The sequence below is a fragment of the Callospermophilus lateralis genome, chromosome 15, assembly GCF_048772815.1.
Source record: "Callospermophilus lateralis isolate mCalLat2 chromosome 15, mCalLat2.hap1, whole genome shotgun sequence".
Lineage (NCBI taxonomy): Eukaryota > Metazoa > Chordata > Mammalia > Rodentia > Sciuridae > Callospermophilus > Callospermophilus lateralis.
This window is the reverse complement of record NC_135319.1, coordinates 22645712-22662248: the sequence shown is the minus strand read 5'-3', so window position 1 is coordinate 22662248 and position 16537 is coordinate 22645712. Positions and strand designations below refer to the sequence as shown.

The 16537-nt window shown below is 38.2% G+C and overlaps 1 protein-coding gene across 3 annotated transcripts in view; it reads right to left on the bottom strand.

The window, feature by feature from the left end:
- The window catches only part of Marchf8 (membrane associated ring-CH-type finger 8), a 134374-nt gene extending 121606 nt beyond the window's left edge, over positions 1-12768 (bottom strand). For 2 of the 3 annotated variants that reach the window (XM_076834321.1, XM_076834325.1), the window contains exon 1: positions 12324-12768. The gene's annotated coding sequence lies outside the window, so the exon portion shown is untranslated. Of the gene's footprint in view, positions 1-12182; positions 12236-12323 lie in introns of those variants that run through there. The other variant, XM_076834323.1, reaches the window with a different exon arrangement.
- Positions 12769-16537: the final 3769 nt, after the last annotated feature.

The following is a 16537-nucleotide window of genomic DNA, read 5'->3' as shown; positions in this document are numbered from 1 at the left end:
TGAATGACCACTAAACCAGAATTACAGAATATATTTAAAGGAATACTGCATTTAGAAGAGGAAGCAAAATAAACAAATCACAATAACATAAACATGAAAAAGAATAATCTCACTGAAAGAACTGATAAATGAGAACTAGAAAAGACTCAAACATTATTAATTCAGTAAACTATTAGACATCTAAAATGAATAAGAAAGTAATGAACATACAGCACTTGCCACAACTAGAAGAAAAACAACAAATTGATAAGAATTAGTATATATCTTTCAAAAATAACAGAATGTAAATGGCATTAATTATCCAACTAATAGACACAAATTGACTAAATTAAAAATAAGACCCTGCAGTCTGCCATTAGTAAGAAAGTCATTTTGTGGGTAAAGACATACACAAAGTAAAGGATGGAAAAAGATATTCCAAGCAAATGGAATCTGAAAACAAGCCAAAGTGGCTATACTTACATTCAATAAAGTGGACTTCAGAACAATCAATCAGTCAGAAAAACGAAGATGAAGACTGTCACCACATATTTGTTTCAATATCTTTATCTTTTCAATTTTTTTATTTGGTGCTGAGGATCAAACCCAGTGCCTCAGGCATGTGAGGCAAGTCCCTATCACTAAGCCACAATCCCAGCTCTTGTCACTATATATTGATAAAAGGAATAATCCGACAAGAAGCTATAAAAAGTCAGGTGTAGTAGCATGCCACTCATGAGGCTGAGGCAAGATGATCACAAATTTTATGATCTTCTAAAACTGAACCAAGAAGATATAAAAAGACTAAATGGAGTAATAACAAACAATTAGAAGTTAAAGTAATAATAAAAAAGTCTCCTATTACAGTGTCCCCTAAAAGCTCATGTGTGAGACAAAGCAGGAATGTTCATAGGTGAAATGATCAGACTATGAGTACTATCACCTAATCAATGAATTAATCCATTTAGCAGATTAACAGTTTGAAAGTACTACTATAAGAAATACTACTATAAGGCAGGCAGGGTGTGGCTGAAGGAACCAGGTCACTATAGGCATGACTTTGGGGTTTATATTTTGTCCCTGGCACCTCACTTACCCTTTGGCAGCCATGAGCTAACATCTCTACTTCACCATGCCCTGCTACCATGATGTTCTGCTTCACCTCAGGCCAGAGCAATTGAGTCAATCCACCATGGAGTAAGACCTCTGAAACTGTGAGCCCAAAACAAACTTTTCTTCCTCTAAGCTTTTCTACTCAAGGATTTTGGTCACAGTGACATAAAAGCTAACTAATACATTTCCCAACAACAACAACAAAAAAAGGAAAGCCCAGGACCAAAGAGATTCCCTTCTGAATTTTGCAAGACCTTTAAAGAAGAAATAACACCAATGTTTCTCAAACTGGTCCATGAAATATAAAAGGAAGGAATCCTTCCAAACTCATCCTCAGTATTCAAGTCAGCATGACCCTACTACCAAAACCAGAGAAGGATATATCAAAAAAAAAAAAAAAGAAAAGAAAAGAAAACTATAGACCAATATCCCTGATGAACACAGATGCAAAATCTAAAAAAAAAAAAAAAAAAAACTTGCAAATTGAATTCAACAACACATTAAAAAGATTGAATACCATGATCAAATTGGTTTCATTCCAGGGATGCAAGGATAGTTCAACATGGCAAATCAATAAACATAATATAGCACATAAATAGAATCAAGGATAAAAATCAAAAGATCATCTCATATGCAGAAAGAACCTTTGACAAAATTAAACATTCCTTCATAATAAAAGCCATGAAGCAACTAGGGATAAAGGATCATATCTGAACATAGTAAAGGCTGTATACAACAAATGTAAAGCCAATATTATACTGAAGGAAAAAAAACTGAAAGAATGTCCTCTAAAACAAGAAACTAGACAAGAATGTCCACTATCACAATTCCTAGTGAATAAGATACTTGAAATTTTAGCCAGAGCAATTAGGTTAAGGGAAGGAAATAAAAGGGATATGAATAAGAAAGAAGGAAGCCAAATTATCCCTGATTTTTATTTTGTTTTGTTTGGGTACTGGAGATTGAATGCAGGGGCACTGTAACACTGAGCTAATCCCCAATCCTTTTTTATTTTTTTTTAACGTTGAGACAGGGACTAAGTTGCTGAGGTTGGCCTTGAACTTGCAATTCTCCTGCCTCAGCCTCCCAGGTCAATGGGATTACAGGCTTGTGCCACCATGTTTGACATCCCTGTTTAGATATGATTCTATATTCAGAAAACGCTCTTAAAGACTCCACCAGTCAGGCATAGTAGCACACACCTGTAATCCCAACAGCATAGGAGGCTGAGGCAGCATGACCACAAGTTCAAAGTTAGCCTCAGCAACTTAGTGAGGCTCTCAACAACTTAGTAAGACCCTGTGTAAAATTTTAATTTTTTTTTAAAAGGACCTAGGGCTGGGAACATAGCTCATTTGGTAGAGTGCTTGCCTAGCATGTACAAGGCCCTGGGTTCAATTCCCAGCATCACAAAACACAGCGGGGAGGGGGTGCCTGAATGTTGCTCAGTGATAAAGCACCCCTGGTACCAAAATAAAGAATAAAAATAAAACAGACTCCTCCAAAAGATACAAATTTAGCACAGCAGGGGGACAGAAATCAACAAACAAAATCAGCAGCTTTTCTATACACCCATAATAAACTCACTGAGAAAAAAAAAAACAAAAAAAACAATCCCATTTGCAACATCATCAAAAAATAAAATACCCAGGAATAAACCTATCCAAGGAGATGAAGAAATGAACATAAAAAAACCATAAAGAAAATGAAATTGATAAAAATGATAAAAAACCATGAAGAAAGAAATAGAAGAAGACCTCCCATATTCATGGATTGGAATAATAAATATTATCAAAATAACCAAATTACTGAAAGCAATCTACAGATTCAATGCAATCCCCACCAAAATACCAACAAACTTTCTTCACAGAAGCAGAAAAAAAATCCTAAAATTCATATGGAAGCACAAAAAACGTTGAATAGTCAAAGCAATCGAGAGCAAAAACAGCAATGCTGGAGGCATCACAGTACCTGATTTCAAAATATACTATAGAGGCACACTTACAAAAACAGCATGGTATTGAAATACAAATATATAAACCAATGGAACAGAACAAAGGATCTAGAATGAAACCCACTATCTACAACCACCTGATCCTGACAAGGGTGCCAAAAACATACATTGGAGATTCAAAATCCGGTGCTGGAAAAACTGAAAAACCACATGTAGAAGTTTGAAATTGGACCATTATTTCTCACTCAGTACAAAAATCAACTCCAAGTGGATCTAAGATCTTAATATAAGATCTAAAACAACTATTATAGGAAAACAGAGGAAACACTCCAATATATTGGTACTGGCAGTGATTTCCTGAATAGAACCCCAATAGCTCAGGATAAAAAGCAAGAATTGATAAGTGAGATTACACCAAATTAAAATGCTTCTGACAGCAAAAAATAAAAATGAAGAGAAATAAAAATAAAAATAAAATGAAGAGAAAACCTACAGATTGAGATAAATCTTTGCCAGCTATTCCTCTGACAGAGGACTAATATCAAGAATATATAAAAACTCAAAAAGAAATGGTCACCATGGTGCACAACTATAATCCCAGCTACCTGGGAGGCTGAGGCAGAAGAATCACAAGTTCAAGGCCAGCCTCAGTGATTTAGTGAGGCCCTCTAAAACTAAAAAATTCTCTCAAAATCTAAAAAATAAAAAGCTAGGAATGTAGCTCAGTGGTAGAGTGTCCCTGGGTTCAATCCCCAGCACTGTTAAAATTTTTTTAAAAAGCAGAAAGAAATGAAAAAAAAAAAAAAAAAACTCAAGCCAGGCATGGTGGTAGGTGCATGCCTGTAGTCCCAGCAACTTGGGAGACTGAGGCAGGAAGATTCCAAGTTCAAAGTCAGCCTCAGCAACTGAGAGAGGCTTTAAGCAACTTAGTGAGACCCAGTCTCAAATAAAAAATAAAAGGGCTGGGTATGTGGCTCAGTGGTTAAGTGTCCCTGGCCAAAAAAAAAAAAAAAACACCCAAACCAAACCTCAAAAAAAGTAAACAAATGAACATGCAATTCAATCAGTAAATGGTCAAATGATCTGAATTGATATTTCTCTAAGAAAGTATAAATATGCAACAAACATGAAAAATGCTCGACATCTTTAGACAACAAGGAAATGCAAATCAAAGCTTCATGAAGAGTCCATCTCATCCCAGTCAGAATGGCTATCAGCAAAAGAACAAAAAATAACAAATGAACTTTGGAGAACAAGGAAAACTTATACACTATTAGAATACATATTAATACAGCCACTATGGAAAAAAGTTTTGAAGTTCCTCAAAATCAAAAATAGATCTATCATGTGATCCAGCGATACTACTCCTGGATATATATCCAAAGGAAATATTAGATACCTGCATACCCATGCTTCTTACAGCAATATTCACAATTGCCTCTACAAAATCAGTATAGGTACCCATGAACAGATTGTACATTTAAAAAGTGTATATTTTAATTGCACATGTGCAGCGCATGCACATACACACAAACACACAATAGAGTTTTACTCAGCCATAAAGAAGAATAAAGTCATGTCATTTACAGTAAAATGAATGGAACTGAAGTTTATCATGCTGAGAAAAATTAGCCATACACATTAAGTTAAGGATCACATGTTTTTTTCTCATATGTGGAAACTCTTCAAAAAAAGAGACCTGAAAATAGAAGGCAGTCTATTAAGGAAAAGAAAGGGATACAGGAAGAGGAGAAATGAGGTCAGGGGAGAGAGGAAAGGGCAGAAGAGGGTAGTAGGGAAAGTGAATACAATCTAAGCACAATACATGCACAAGTGGAAATGTCTCAGTGAAACCCATTAATTTGTACTATTAATATTATGTATTAATTATAATTTTGAAAAAGTGTCAAGAACAATAAAAAGAGATTAAGGAACTATTCCATATTAAAGGACACTAAGAAATATAATAGCTGAATTCTGAGTGATTCTGGATTATTTACTGTACGGGGAAAATAAAAGAGCAATATTATAGGGAGAACTGGTGGATATTGCAATATGGATTGTGAGTTAAATAACAACACAGTACCAATTACCAATAAATTTCACTGGCAGGGTGCTTGCCTAGCATGTGTGAGGCCCTGGATTTAATCTCTAGCACTTGGGGAGAAAATTATAAAGCATATTTTTTAAAGCATTAACAATCCAAAAGATTCATGGGAAATGAGCATTTACAGTCAATTCACAAAATAAGCTAGTAAACATTTAGGAAAAAGAAAACCAAGAAGTCAACTTCGCTAATAACCAGGCAAATAAAGACAACAATGAGATGTATTTTTCCACCTGTTTTCTTTTTAAAAAACATCAACTGGTAAGTTTTCCCTAAAATGGCCACTCAACACTTTGTTAGTAGGAGTGTTAATTGGAAACTTTCAAGAAAGCAACTCATAAAAATGAATCAAAGCTTTAAAAATATCCTCACTCTTCTAGTTCATACTATCCAAAAGAAATAATCTCAACCACAGGTTGAAATGTATGCCCAAAGATATTCATCAAAGGTTATTTGCAGAAGCAAAATTCTTTAAAGTAATCCACATATTAAATAAAGAGAAATGGTGAAGTCAACTACACTGTAACCACAAAATACAATAGTCAGTCACTAAAATAGATTAAAATGGGAATTATGATGCAATAAACATTAAGAAAATAGAGTTTACAAAAGGAAGCATTTAATATAGACTTAACTACACAACTCATAAACCCCAGAACAGAAATACTAAAAGCAAACAGTGACTGAATGTAGATACAAACTGGAAGTTGAACACCTGTGCCAGTCTCCAGATTGTTTCTAAGATCTTACTTACTTACCCCTTCCTACCTGTTGCACCAACTCAAAACAGAGCAACCATTCTTTACATGGTGGTGTCCTTCTCCATCTGCCTGTTTGCTCCCTTGGCACTTAAGGGCATGGCACTATCTCCTGCTACACTCAGTAAACATTTGCTGCTTCATATTTATAAACTCCCACATCTTTTCATACATGTAAAAGAAGTGACTCTAGCTACTAAAGTAACCACAAACTGAAACCTAAATTAATATGCAGTTTCACTTTTCATTCCTTGTTCCAAATAAAAACCTTAAAGAGAAAACATCTTCAGATCTCTTTCCTAACCTGATGCCTAAAGTAGGGAGGCAAAATAAAGACACCACATACCTGATTCGTAGGACCACAAATGTTGTCCGCTTACTTCTATGCCAAAAGACATTTACTTTAACAGTTTAATCATTAGCTCCCACCCACAAACACACCCATCTGTGCCTTGCAGAACTCAACCACTACACCGGGCCACACCTCACTCTAGTTTTGTCCTATTCCCCACTGATGCTGCCTTCCACTTGGCCACCTTCCACCTAATTAGCTGAACAGAGCACTGGCAGGGGAGAGAAGATTGTAAGCAAGGCTGGGAACACGGAGAAACCAGACAGGAGTAGGATTACCTAAATGTGGCAGAAGGCCATCTGAGAGGCATCCATAAGTCAGTGGCCCTAAATAGCAGCAATTTTTCACCACAGAGTTTTTGGCAGTGTTTTGAAAGATACTTTTTGTTGCCCAGTGTTGGAAGTGCTACTAGAATCTGGTAGAAAGAGGCCTGGTTTGATACCAAACATCCCACAAAGCACAGGACAGCTCCCCACAACAAATAATTATTCAACCTCAAATGTTACAACCTTAACAATACTGTTAAGGTTGAGAAACCTTAACAGTTACAAGGTTACAACCTTAATAATACTGTTAAGGTTGAGAAACTTTACCATAAATTGATGTATCCACCAGTGCAATGGATTCTAATCCCAATTCATTAGGAACAAGACCCTCAGTGGGTAAAGGAAACCTGAGTTAGTTTAAGAAATATAAACAAATATACACAACCTTCTCAATCAGAAAAGTGTTCCTTTGGTGACCAAAATTCTACCTCAGGCATCAGGAGAGAAAGCATTATAATTTAAGAAAACTATTAAGAATGCCTGTTTCCCAAAGGCTTTGGTCCCCTACATATCATGTATTTCTGCAAAGACTGCTTCACAGCAGCAACTGTAAGAAGATAATACTATCAAAATTGCCCAGACGGGTAAACACCTTCAGAGAAGCTGGCAGAGCACCCACAGAGTAGATGACAAATTTAGCTGTGTATCTCAATAGGACCTAAGAATTCAAACTCAGAGTGTACCACGCAACTTAAGAGAAAAGTGGTAAGCTCTCAAAGATCACTCAAAAAGAATAATTGTGCTGCTTTCCTAGATGAATCGTCAAATATTACACAAGATTTAAGCAACATTTTCAAAATTATTTCAAAATTTATTTTGGCTGAAGCCAAAATAAATATATAAATTTCAGATAAAAAGAGAATTTAATGTAAGAGTCATCACTACTATAATTTACTTTAAAAGAGAACCACCAGGTCACACCAAAATAAGTTTTTCTCGGGCTCGGGGCTGCAGTTCAGTGGTAGAGCACTTGCCTAGCATGTGTGGGGCAGTGGGTTCGATCCTCAGCACCAAATTAAAAAATAATAATAAAATTTAAAAACAAATAAAATAAAGACATTCTGTCCGTCTACAACTACAAAAAAAAGAATTTTTAAAAATAAGTTTTTCTCCATTATTTTAACAACTTTGTCATGCATGATTTCTGCCCATGGGAGGCCAGAAGGTTGGAGAAGTCATCCAGTGCCATCCCTAGATGTGACTTCAACAACTTTAACCTGTCTCTAAAGTCTCATTTACCTGTTTGACCTTGACCTTTGTCATTTCAGTATAAGAGAATACCCACCACCTCAGGTCCATTTTAACACTGGACAGGAATAACCATTAAAAATTCATCCATTATGCTGAATCAAGAGTGCACATCTGGGGCTGAGGTTGTGGCTCAGTGGCACAGTGCTTGCCTAACTCTTGCCCTCAGAATAATACCAAGTTGGATAACAAGATGCCATATAAATCAGGAACACTGGTGCACACCTGTCATCCCAGCTACTGGGCAGGAGGAGGAGGCAGGAAGATTGCAAACATAAAGCCAGCCTCAGAAATTTAGTGAAACCCTCAGCAACTTAGGGAGACCCGGAATCAAAATAAAAAATAAAAAGGGCTGGGGATGGAGCCCAGTGATAAAACACCATGGGTTCAATTCACAGAACCAAAACCAAACACACAACATGAGAGGATGGGGGTATAGTCCAGTAGCAGAGCACAAGCTTAGCATGCTTAAGGCCCTAGGTTCAATCTCCAGCACCAAAAAAAAAAAAACACCATCAGATACTACTTCACAGCCACCAGTTAATAAAAACATGTGAAACATTGGGTTCAATCATCAGCACCACATATAAATACATCAAATCAAATAAAGATCTATCGGCCACTAAAAAAAAAAAAAAAAAAGTACTGAACAAAAGGGAGAGTGCATGCCTTCCCAGCAGCTCAGGAGGCTGAAGCAGGAAGATCACGAGTTCAAAGCCAGCCTCAGCAATTAATGAGGTCCTAAGCAACTCAGTGAGACCCTGTCTATAAATAAAATATTAAAAAGGGGCTGGGGATGTTGCTCAGGGGTTAAGGCCCCTGGGTTCAATCCCTGGTACATAAAAAAAAGTGCATGTCTTTAAACCACAGGTTTTAGTTTAAATCATGTGAAACAAGTCTTATTATTCTAGATGTATCAGCCCTTAAAGTTTTTCTCAAATTACCCTGCCATCACTCCCCAATCCAAGCCTTTTCATTCTCCAGGTTTTAAAATGTTTTCTCCTCATCAACTGTGTTATAGTTAGCTCTTTAAGGTTATTATACAATAAGACTCAATGGAAGGCAAAAAACAGAAGAATAAAAAGTAATCTTAGTAACCAACAGTTCACACCCCATCTCACTTTTATAAATGAGTAACTAAGGCAGAGAAAAGACTCTGATGGAGGTTACGCTGTTACTCAGGAAAGTTGGAGAAGAAACTCAGGCTTCCTAACTCTTGCCCTCAGAATAATAGTTGGATAACAAGATGCCATGTAAATCAGGAACACTGGTGCATACCTGTCATCCCAGTTACTGGGCAGGAAGAGGAGGAGGTAGGAGGATTGCAAACATGAGGCCAACCTCAGAAACTTAGTGAAACCCTTAGCAACTTAGGGAGACCCGAAATCAAAATAAAAAATAAAAGGGCTGGGGATGGAGCCCAGTGATAAAACACCATGGGTTCAATTCACAGAACCAAAACCAAACACACAACATGAGAGGATGGGGGTATAGTCCAGTAGCAGAGCACAAGCTTAGCATGCTTAAGGCCCTAGGTTCAATCTCCAACACCAAAAAAAAAAAAAAAAAACACCATCAGATAGTACTTCACAGCCTCCACCAGTTAATAAAAACTTAAATATCTGACAACATTAAATGCTAGCAATGACATGGAACAAGAACTAACATACTATTGATAAAAATTCATATTAGCAAAATCACTATGAAAAATTTAAATAGTGCAACGGATAGAAATCTAAAGCTATTCCCCGAAGATTCCTAGCCCGGTTATTCAATCAAACGTTAACCTAGGTACAATTGTGAAGCGACCATACAGATAAAATACAAATAATAAACTATATCATCCAGGTGGGCACAAGCTAATCACAGAATAATACCAAGTTGCCCTCAGAATAATACCAATAATATCAATAAGCTCTGTTAACAGCAGACAATTATCTTCAGCTAGAGGAGGAGAAAGAGATGAGGTAGGATGGGCAATCTAGTAGCTCAGTGGCAGAGTGCATGTTTAGCATGTGTGAGACCCTGGGTTTTAACTCCAGCACACAAAAATAGAAAAGAAAAAAGAGGGTTAAGACATTTCAAAGCATGAGAAGCAAACAACCAACTGCTGGCTCTGAAGATAAACTAATGAAAGAGGCCACAGGGCAAGGAATATGAGTGGCCTCTAGAAGCTGAGAATAACCACCAGTTAACATCCAGTGAGGAAACAGACCTCAGTCCTACAACCACAGAGAACTGAACTATAAATAAGCTTGGGAGCAGATTCATCTCCAGAGTTTCTAGAAAAGAATACAGTCCTACCAACTAGATCTCAGTCTTATAAAACCCACAGCAGATAATCCAGACAAGTCTACCACACTTATGACCTCTAGAAGTATGAGACTATGAATTTGTGTTGTCTGAAGCCTCTGAATTTGGGGCAATTTGTTAGGCAAGGTACAGTAGTGCACACCTGTAACCCGTAGTCCCAGTTATTCTGGAGGCTGAAGCGGGAACTTTTTTTGGGCGTCGGAGGGCAGTACTGGGGATTGAACCTATAGCACTAGGCAAGTGCTCTACCACTAAGCTACACTCCAGCCCCAGAAGGTTCTCTGAGTCTAAGAGGTTCAGGGCAAGCCTGGACAAGATAGCAGGACCCCATCTCAGAAAAACAAAAACACAGATAACCAACACTTGCAGAAAAATTGAAGAAATGTATTAGCCTACAACCTAGAAGCTAGACATCCGACTAGATATGACCCTTGCTCAGTGGCCTAAGTGTACCAGAAGACAAGCACAAGAGTGTTTTCACATCACCAAGCTCCTAAATGAAACTGAGTATAGCAAAAACAAGATTGATAACAGATAAAATATAAAATGTTATACTGATTGTTTTACTTATTCACAGTGAGTAGAATCAGAAGGCATAAGAACTTCCTCAAAGATTATTTATCACAGAACAGTGTACTGCTTTAGAAAATGTGCTGAAGTTAATCATGTAACTGAAGAACAGGTAGAGTTGGAAAGTTTAAGGGTTTTTTTTTAAAAAGTCATTTCAAGACTCAAATTTATATTGTTTTCAGAAACTTTAGCCTAATTTTTATTTGCTTTCAGATATTTTAAACAATTTACAACCAAAAATATAAACATAAAAACAAATTAGGGGGCTGGGGTTGTAGCAGTGGTATAGCACAAGCCTAGCATTTGTGAAGCACTTGGTTTGAGCCTCAGCACCACATAAAAATAAATAAAAGTACTGTGTCCACCTACATCAAAAAATTTAAAAAGTTAGGAAACTATGCACTGCTCTTAATTTTAAAAAATCCTGATAATGAATTTTGCCTAACTATAACTTATAATATTCTATTCGTGAAATAGCATATTATTTTCTCCTAAACTGAGTTTTCTCAAAATCCAAGTTGTTGTGCTTAGGGGTTTCAAGATTTAAATAAAAGGTGGTTGTTGGTGGTCCCACCGGGCTGAGGCAGGAGGACCTAGAACCCAGGAGTTCAAGGATAACTTGGACAATATGGTGAGACCCCGCCTCAAAAGAAATTAGTAAAAGGGCATGTTCACATTATTCTACAACTCTTCTGATTTTAGTTCATATACTTTTTCAGTGTGCATGCTTTTCACAAGATATGTCCTAATCTCTCCACTCCATTCTGTGCCTGAACAATTAAGTCAGCAATGAGGCATGAGATCTCACTGTTAGAATCAAAAAACCCACTAGGACTGGATTTCAAGAAAAGATGGGAAAAGTAAGGTATTTACTGGAAATGCTGAGGCCCCTTTCCTGTAATATAAGAGATTCAGCAATTGTCTAACTGCATCACATACAAATGAAAGCAAGAGAAAACAACCACACATTCAAAAATTCCACCTTCCACCAGGCTGGTGACCCATGCCTGTAATCCCAGTGGCTCAGGAGGCTAAGGCAGGAGGATAGAAAGTTTGATGCCAGCCTGTGCCCAAAGCAATTTAGAGAGGCACTGTCTCAAAATAAAAAAATAAAAAGGGCCGGGGATGTGGCTCATTGGTTAAATGCCCCTGGGTTCAATCCCTGATACCAAAAAAAAAAAAAAAAAAAAAAAAAAAATTCACCTTCTGATTGCATCAAATTGACACACAAAACATTTCCACAACGAAGTATAAAAAGTCCGGTTTCAATTTTGGGGCCCCTCCAAATAGGGTTCTTTGAAAAAGAAGGTTCCATTGCATTAAAGAAATATGAAAATAACAACATAAGCCTTTAAGACTCTCCCTAATAAGTTTTCTATTTAAAATTTCATCTACAAGGGCGAAGATCCAAATTTAAAGGGAAATGAAAAGCAACTTAAAAAAAAAAAAAAAAAACACTTACCTAATGCTTTCCCTGTGGCCGCTTCACCATAAGCGGCTCTCTCTTGAAATCACGTCAGACATGGAAGGTCCTAACAGAGCACTAGTCAAGTCTAACCATCCCAAAAATGTGGAAACTGGCCGAAGAAGAGCGCTGACTTACCCACGGTCTCACAGCCCGTCAGGGGCAGGACAACGCCAGGCCCTCAACGCCACACGTCCTGGCAACCCAAGCTCGGGCCGGCCTCAAGCGCAGACCCGAGTCCCGAGCCGGAAGGGCTAACTGCCCAGGGTCGCGCTGCCTCTCCAAGGGATGCGCGCCTGGCCCCCGACCCCGGGGCAGAGAAGCGCGCGTGAGGGGCCAACTCTGCCCGCCACCTGTCGCAGACCGGCGTCAGACGGCCACACCCCCTGCCCGGGCCTGGGACGCGGGCCGCCTCCTTGGTGGCGGGCGGCTGTGACTGTGAACCGCGTGGGAGATCCGGGTCTGGAAGCCGCAGGAGTCACCTCAGGTGGGCGCTGAGATTGAGGCGCCGCCCCCACCGCCAGCCTGCAGTTCGCGGAAGACCCGGCCGCAGGCGCCTGTTTACACTCCTCAGTGGGAGGACGCTGGCTGACCCGTCACGTGATGCGTGCGTCACGTGCCCGCCCGAGGCGATGGACGGGGTGGGAGGGGAGAGGCGTTGCCCCGGCAACTGCGGCGCTGTGGGCCGGGGAGCGAAGGCGCCGCTGACCCTCCACCAGGAGTAACCACCGGGCCAGAAAGAGGAAAAACCACCCCAGCCCTGGCTCCGTCCTTTAGAGACCCTGGGCCTGACTGAATCTGTTATTAGCATTTTGGAAGAAGAGAATTCGTTCAGTCAACATGATGTGCGTGGTGGAAAGAAATAGAAACTTTCTTACCAGAGCTAGCAAATGAAAGGGGGATCCAGGAAATAATGACAATGGTTTTGTTTGCCTCAACGAACAGATTTTTGCCTGCTTTCACTCCTTCATCTACAGTGGAAGGCTGATGCCCACAGCTCACCCCTTTCAGCCCGAGAAAAGTGGGGTGTGTATGGATCTCCAACTTGTTATATTTTCAGTTTCTTGGGGATTAGTCTTTGTGTAAATAGAAATTTACTTCCCTGATTATACATCTCTGTATCTTTAGTGATTATTTCTACAAACTCCAGTTTTCATAGATCAAACTTCGTAGAAGTTTCGACTACTACCAATTTTACTCCTTGTTTTAAATTGCACGAAACATTTTGCATAATTTCTTAGTAAATTCGTGATTTGTAAGCAAATCTCCACAAATATCCCAGAATTGTTTTTGTTTTTTTTTGTTTGTTTGTTTGTTTGTTTTTGTTTTGTTTTGTTTTGTTTTGTCTTGGGTGATTTATTGAATGGCTTATCAAGTTCCTCCCCACAATTCTGATCACTTTGCATACTTGGCTATGTATAAAGCAAAATCTTAGGGTCAAAACAGTGGGTTTAAAATATCCTCCAGATTAGTATAACAAAGTCAAACCATCATTTCTATAACACAACTGGAATGCACCATAACCAAAAGTAGGAAATGAAATGTTGAATTTTTTTCATACACATCTTTTTACTATGGAAAATAGGTTATCAAGGCCAGCTGTCACAACTTATGGACTCTTCTGGCACCAAGAGTTCCAAGAAGGCAGGATTAGTTTCTTCCACTGGTATACTTTATGCCTAAACTATGTCTGGTGAACAAAAAGTTTGATTGACTGATTTTTAGATGTAGAATCCTGCCATCCTTCTGTAAAAAGTGGCAGAACCTTCATAGTTCCAGGGGGCATCTATGAGTCTTACAGAAGGACTGAGAAGTATTACTTATGCAGACAAGGCTAGAGTGATTCCTATCTTAACCATTACTACCTAGGCATTTCACTTCAACTTTCTGAGCCTCTTTTCATTTATCCAAAAGAAAAACATCTGCTGGGTAGAGTGGTTCTGAGGTGAAATAAGACAATGCCTGCACAACACTAAAGTGCCCAAGAAGCCAGACCCAGTGGCTCATGCCATAATCTCAGTGACTCTGGAGGTTGGGGCAGGAAGTTGAAAGTTTGAGGCCAGCCTCAGCAACTTAGACTCTCAGCAATTTAGCAAGACCCAATTTAGCTAAACTAAATAAATAAATAAAGTTCTGGGGATATAGCTCAGTGGAGAGTACCTCTGGATTCAATCTTCAATACCAGAATTAATTAACAAACAAATAAATAAAATTCCCTACACACACAGCATTCAGTAAATAGTAACCTATACAGTCTTTGGCAAGAAAGTAGTAGTATAAAAATTCAAAGTTCTGAGGGAAAGGAGTCTAACAGTTTGAATGTGTCCAAGTCCTGGGTCCAGATTCTTGTCACCTGGCCTACAGTTGAGGAAGAGACTGCCAACAAGAAAACAAAATAAAAATGAGAAGAATCCTTTGTGCTTTGAATATAAATCTGCCTTCCAGTAACAAAGTTACTCTTAGGTAACAAGGTATTCAGTACAAGAGGAGTACTGGCCTTAGCCAGGTGTAGTGGCAAATGTCTGTAATCCCAGTGACTCAGGAGGCTGAGGCAGGAGACTCACAAGTTCAAAATTTAGCCTCAGCAATATAGTGAGGCCCCAAGCAACTTAATGAGACCCTGTCTCAAAATAAAAATTTAAAAATGGCTGGGGATGTTGCTCAGTGGTTAGGAATCCCTGGATTCAATCCCCAGTCCATAAAAAAAGGAATACTAGCCTTTCAGGAAAAGATTAGTAGGTACAAAGTTTCCAAATCCTTTCTATTTGTGCTCTTGGGGACTCCTAACACATTGTCCTTCCAAAACTAATACCACATAAAGAAATTTCCTTATAATATTTGTGGGATATGGGGGTGATATTCTAAAAAAAAAAGTCAGGCTTCAGCCAAGTGGCCAGTGATACCCTGAGAATCAGTTATACCCAAATGGTTAAACATATAAACTGTGTTCTAGAGTTTTAGTTATGGTTTCATTGTTAACCACAAAATGCATAGTTATGGATGACATGATACACTGGGAAGTATACAACTCAAATGGCATTTTATCTAAAACAGTGAATATATATATTAGTGATCCAACTGATATGATGAATGTAAGAAATAATGGAGAACTTGCAAACAAATGAAGAGATGAATACTAACCTGCTATGATATTACAAAGCTATGATGTGGTACAGACAATGTTGAATTCAATTTTCCTGATTCCAAGTCTATAGTCAGCTTTCAATCACTATAACAAGAGAACTTATACCTGAGAACTTATAAAAGTCTTATTTTGGCTCATGGTTCTGGAGGATCCTGTACAAGATCAGGACATGAGGTGAAGGGAGAGCTTTGGTTTCCCGACAAGGTAATACATCATAGTGAGAACATATGGCAGAGCAAAATCTCCTACTTACATCATAAAAGCAGAGTGGTGAAGGAAGAGGAAGGGGCTGAGGTCATACAATCCCCTTTAAGGACATGCCTATAAAAACCTAAAGACTTCCCACAAGGCTCCATCTCTTGAAGTTTCCACTACATCCCAGTAGAAACACCCTGGTATCAAATCTGTAACACATGGACCTTTGGAGGACACATCTAAATCATAACAAAGTCTAACTGCCTTTTATTTTTTATTAATATCCATGAATATATGACTTTTATCCTGTTTATTATTTCTTTGTTTTTTACTTCCCACGCTGACAACAATCTTGTTTCACTTAGTATTTAGTATGCTTTTCAAAGGTATTTACAGATTAGATGGATTTACAGATTAGATGTGGATATGAAAGACCAAAGTGAAGTTTGAGGTTTTTGGCCTATACAACCAAAAGAATCAAATTGTGGAAATGAATGATTATGTTTAATTTAGGGGTTATGTTTAATTAGGGATAGGGGAACAGGAGCCATAATTTGATTTAAATTTGACATGTTACTTGGACATTCAAATGAAGATTAACAAAGTTGGTAGCTGGCTAGTAGATTGGAATTTGGAGGAAGAATGTATAAATTGTGCCAATGGTATGTAAAGCTATAGGACTGAAGGAAATCACACAGAGCAGTAACTTCAATACCTTTGACCTCAAACCAGGATATGAAATACATTTTACATATTGATCAAATAGATGTTTATAACCAAAAGTTTCCAGAAGCATATTTACCCTTCCTGTATGGAATGCAGTATTCCCTTTCTCTTCTACTTATTTCTTTAAACTTTTTTACCCTAATTCAATTGGTTCTTTTTAAACTAGTAACAGTTGTGGCCTACAGTTTAAAAATCATTTATAGTCACTAACCTAGAACATTAATTGCATAACTGCAACAAGAGATCCAAAGGCTAGTCATGTAGCACTATTGAGATAAGACCACAA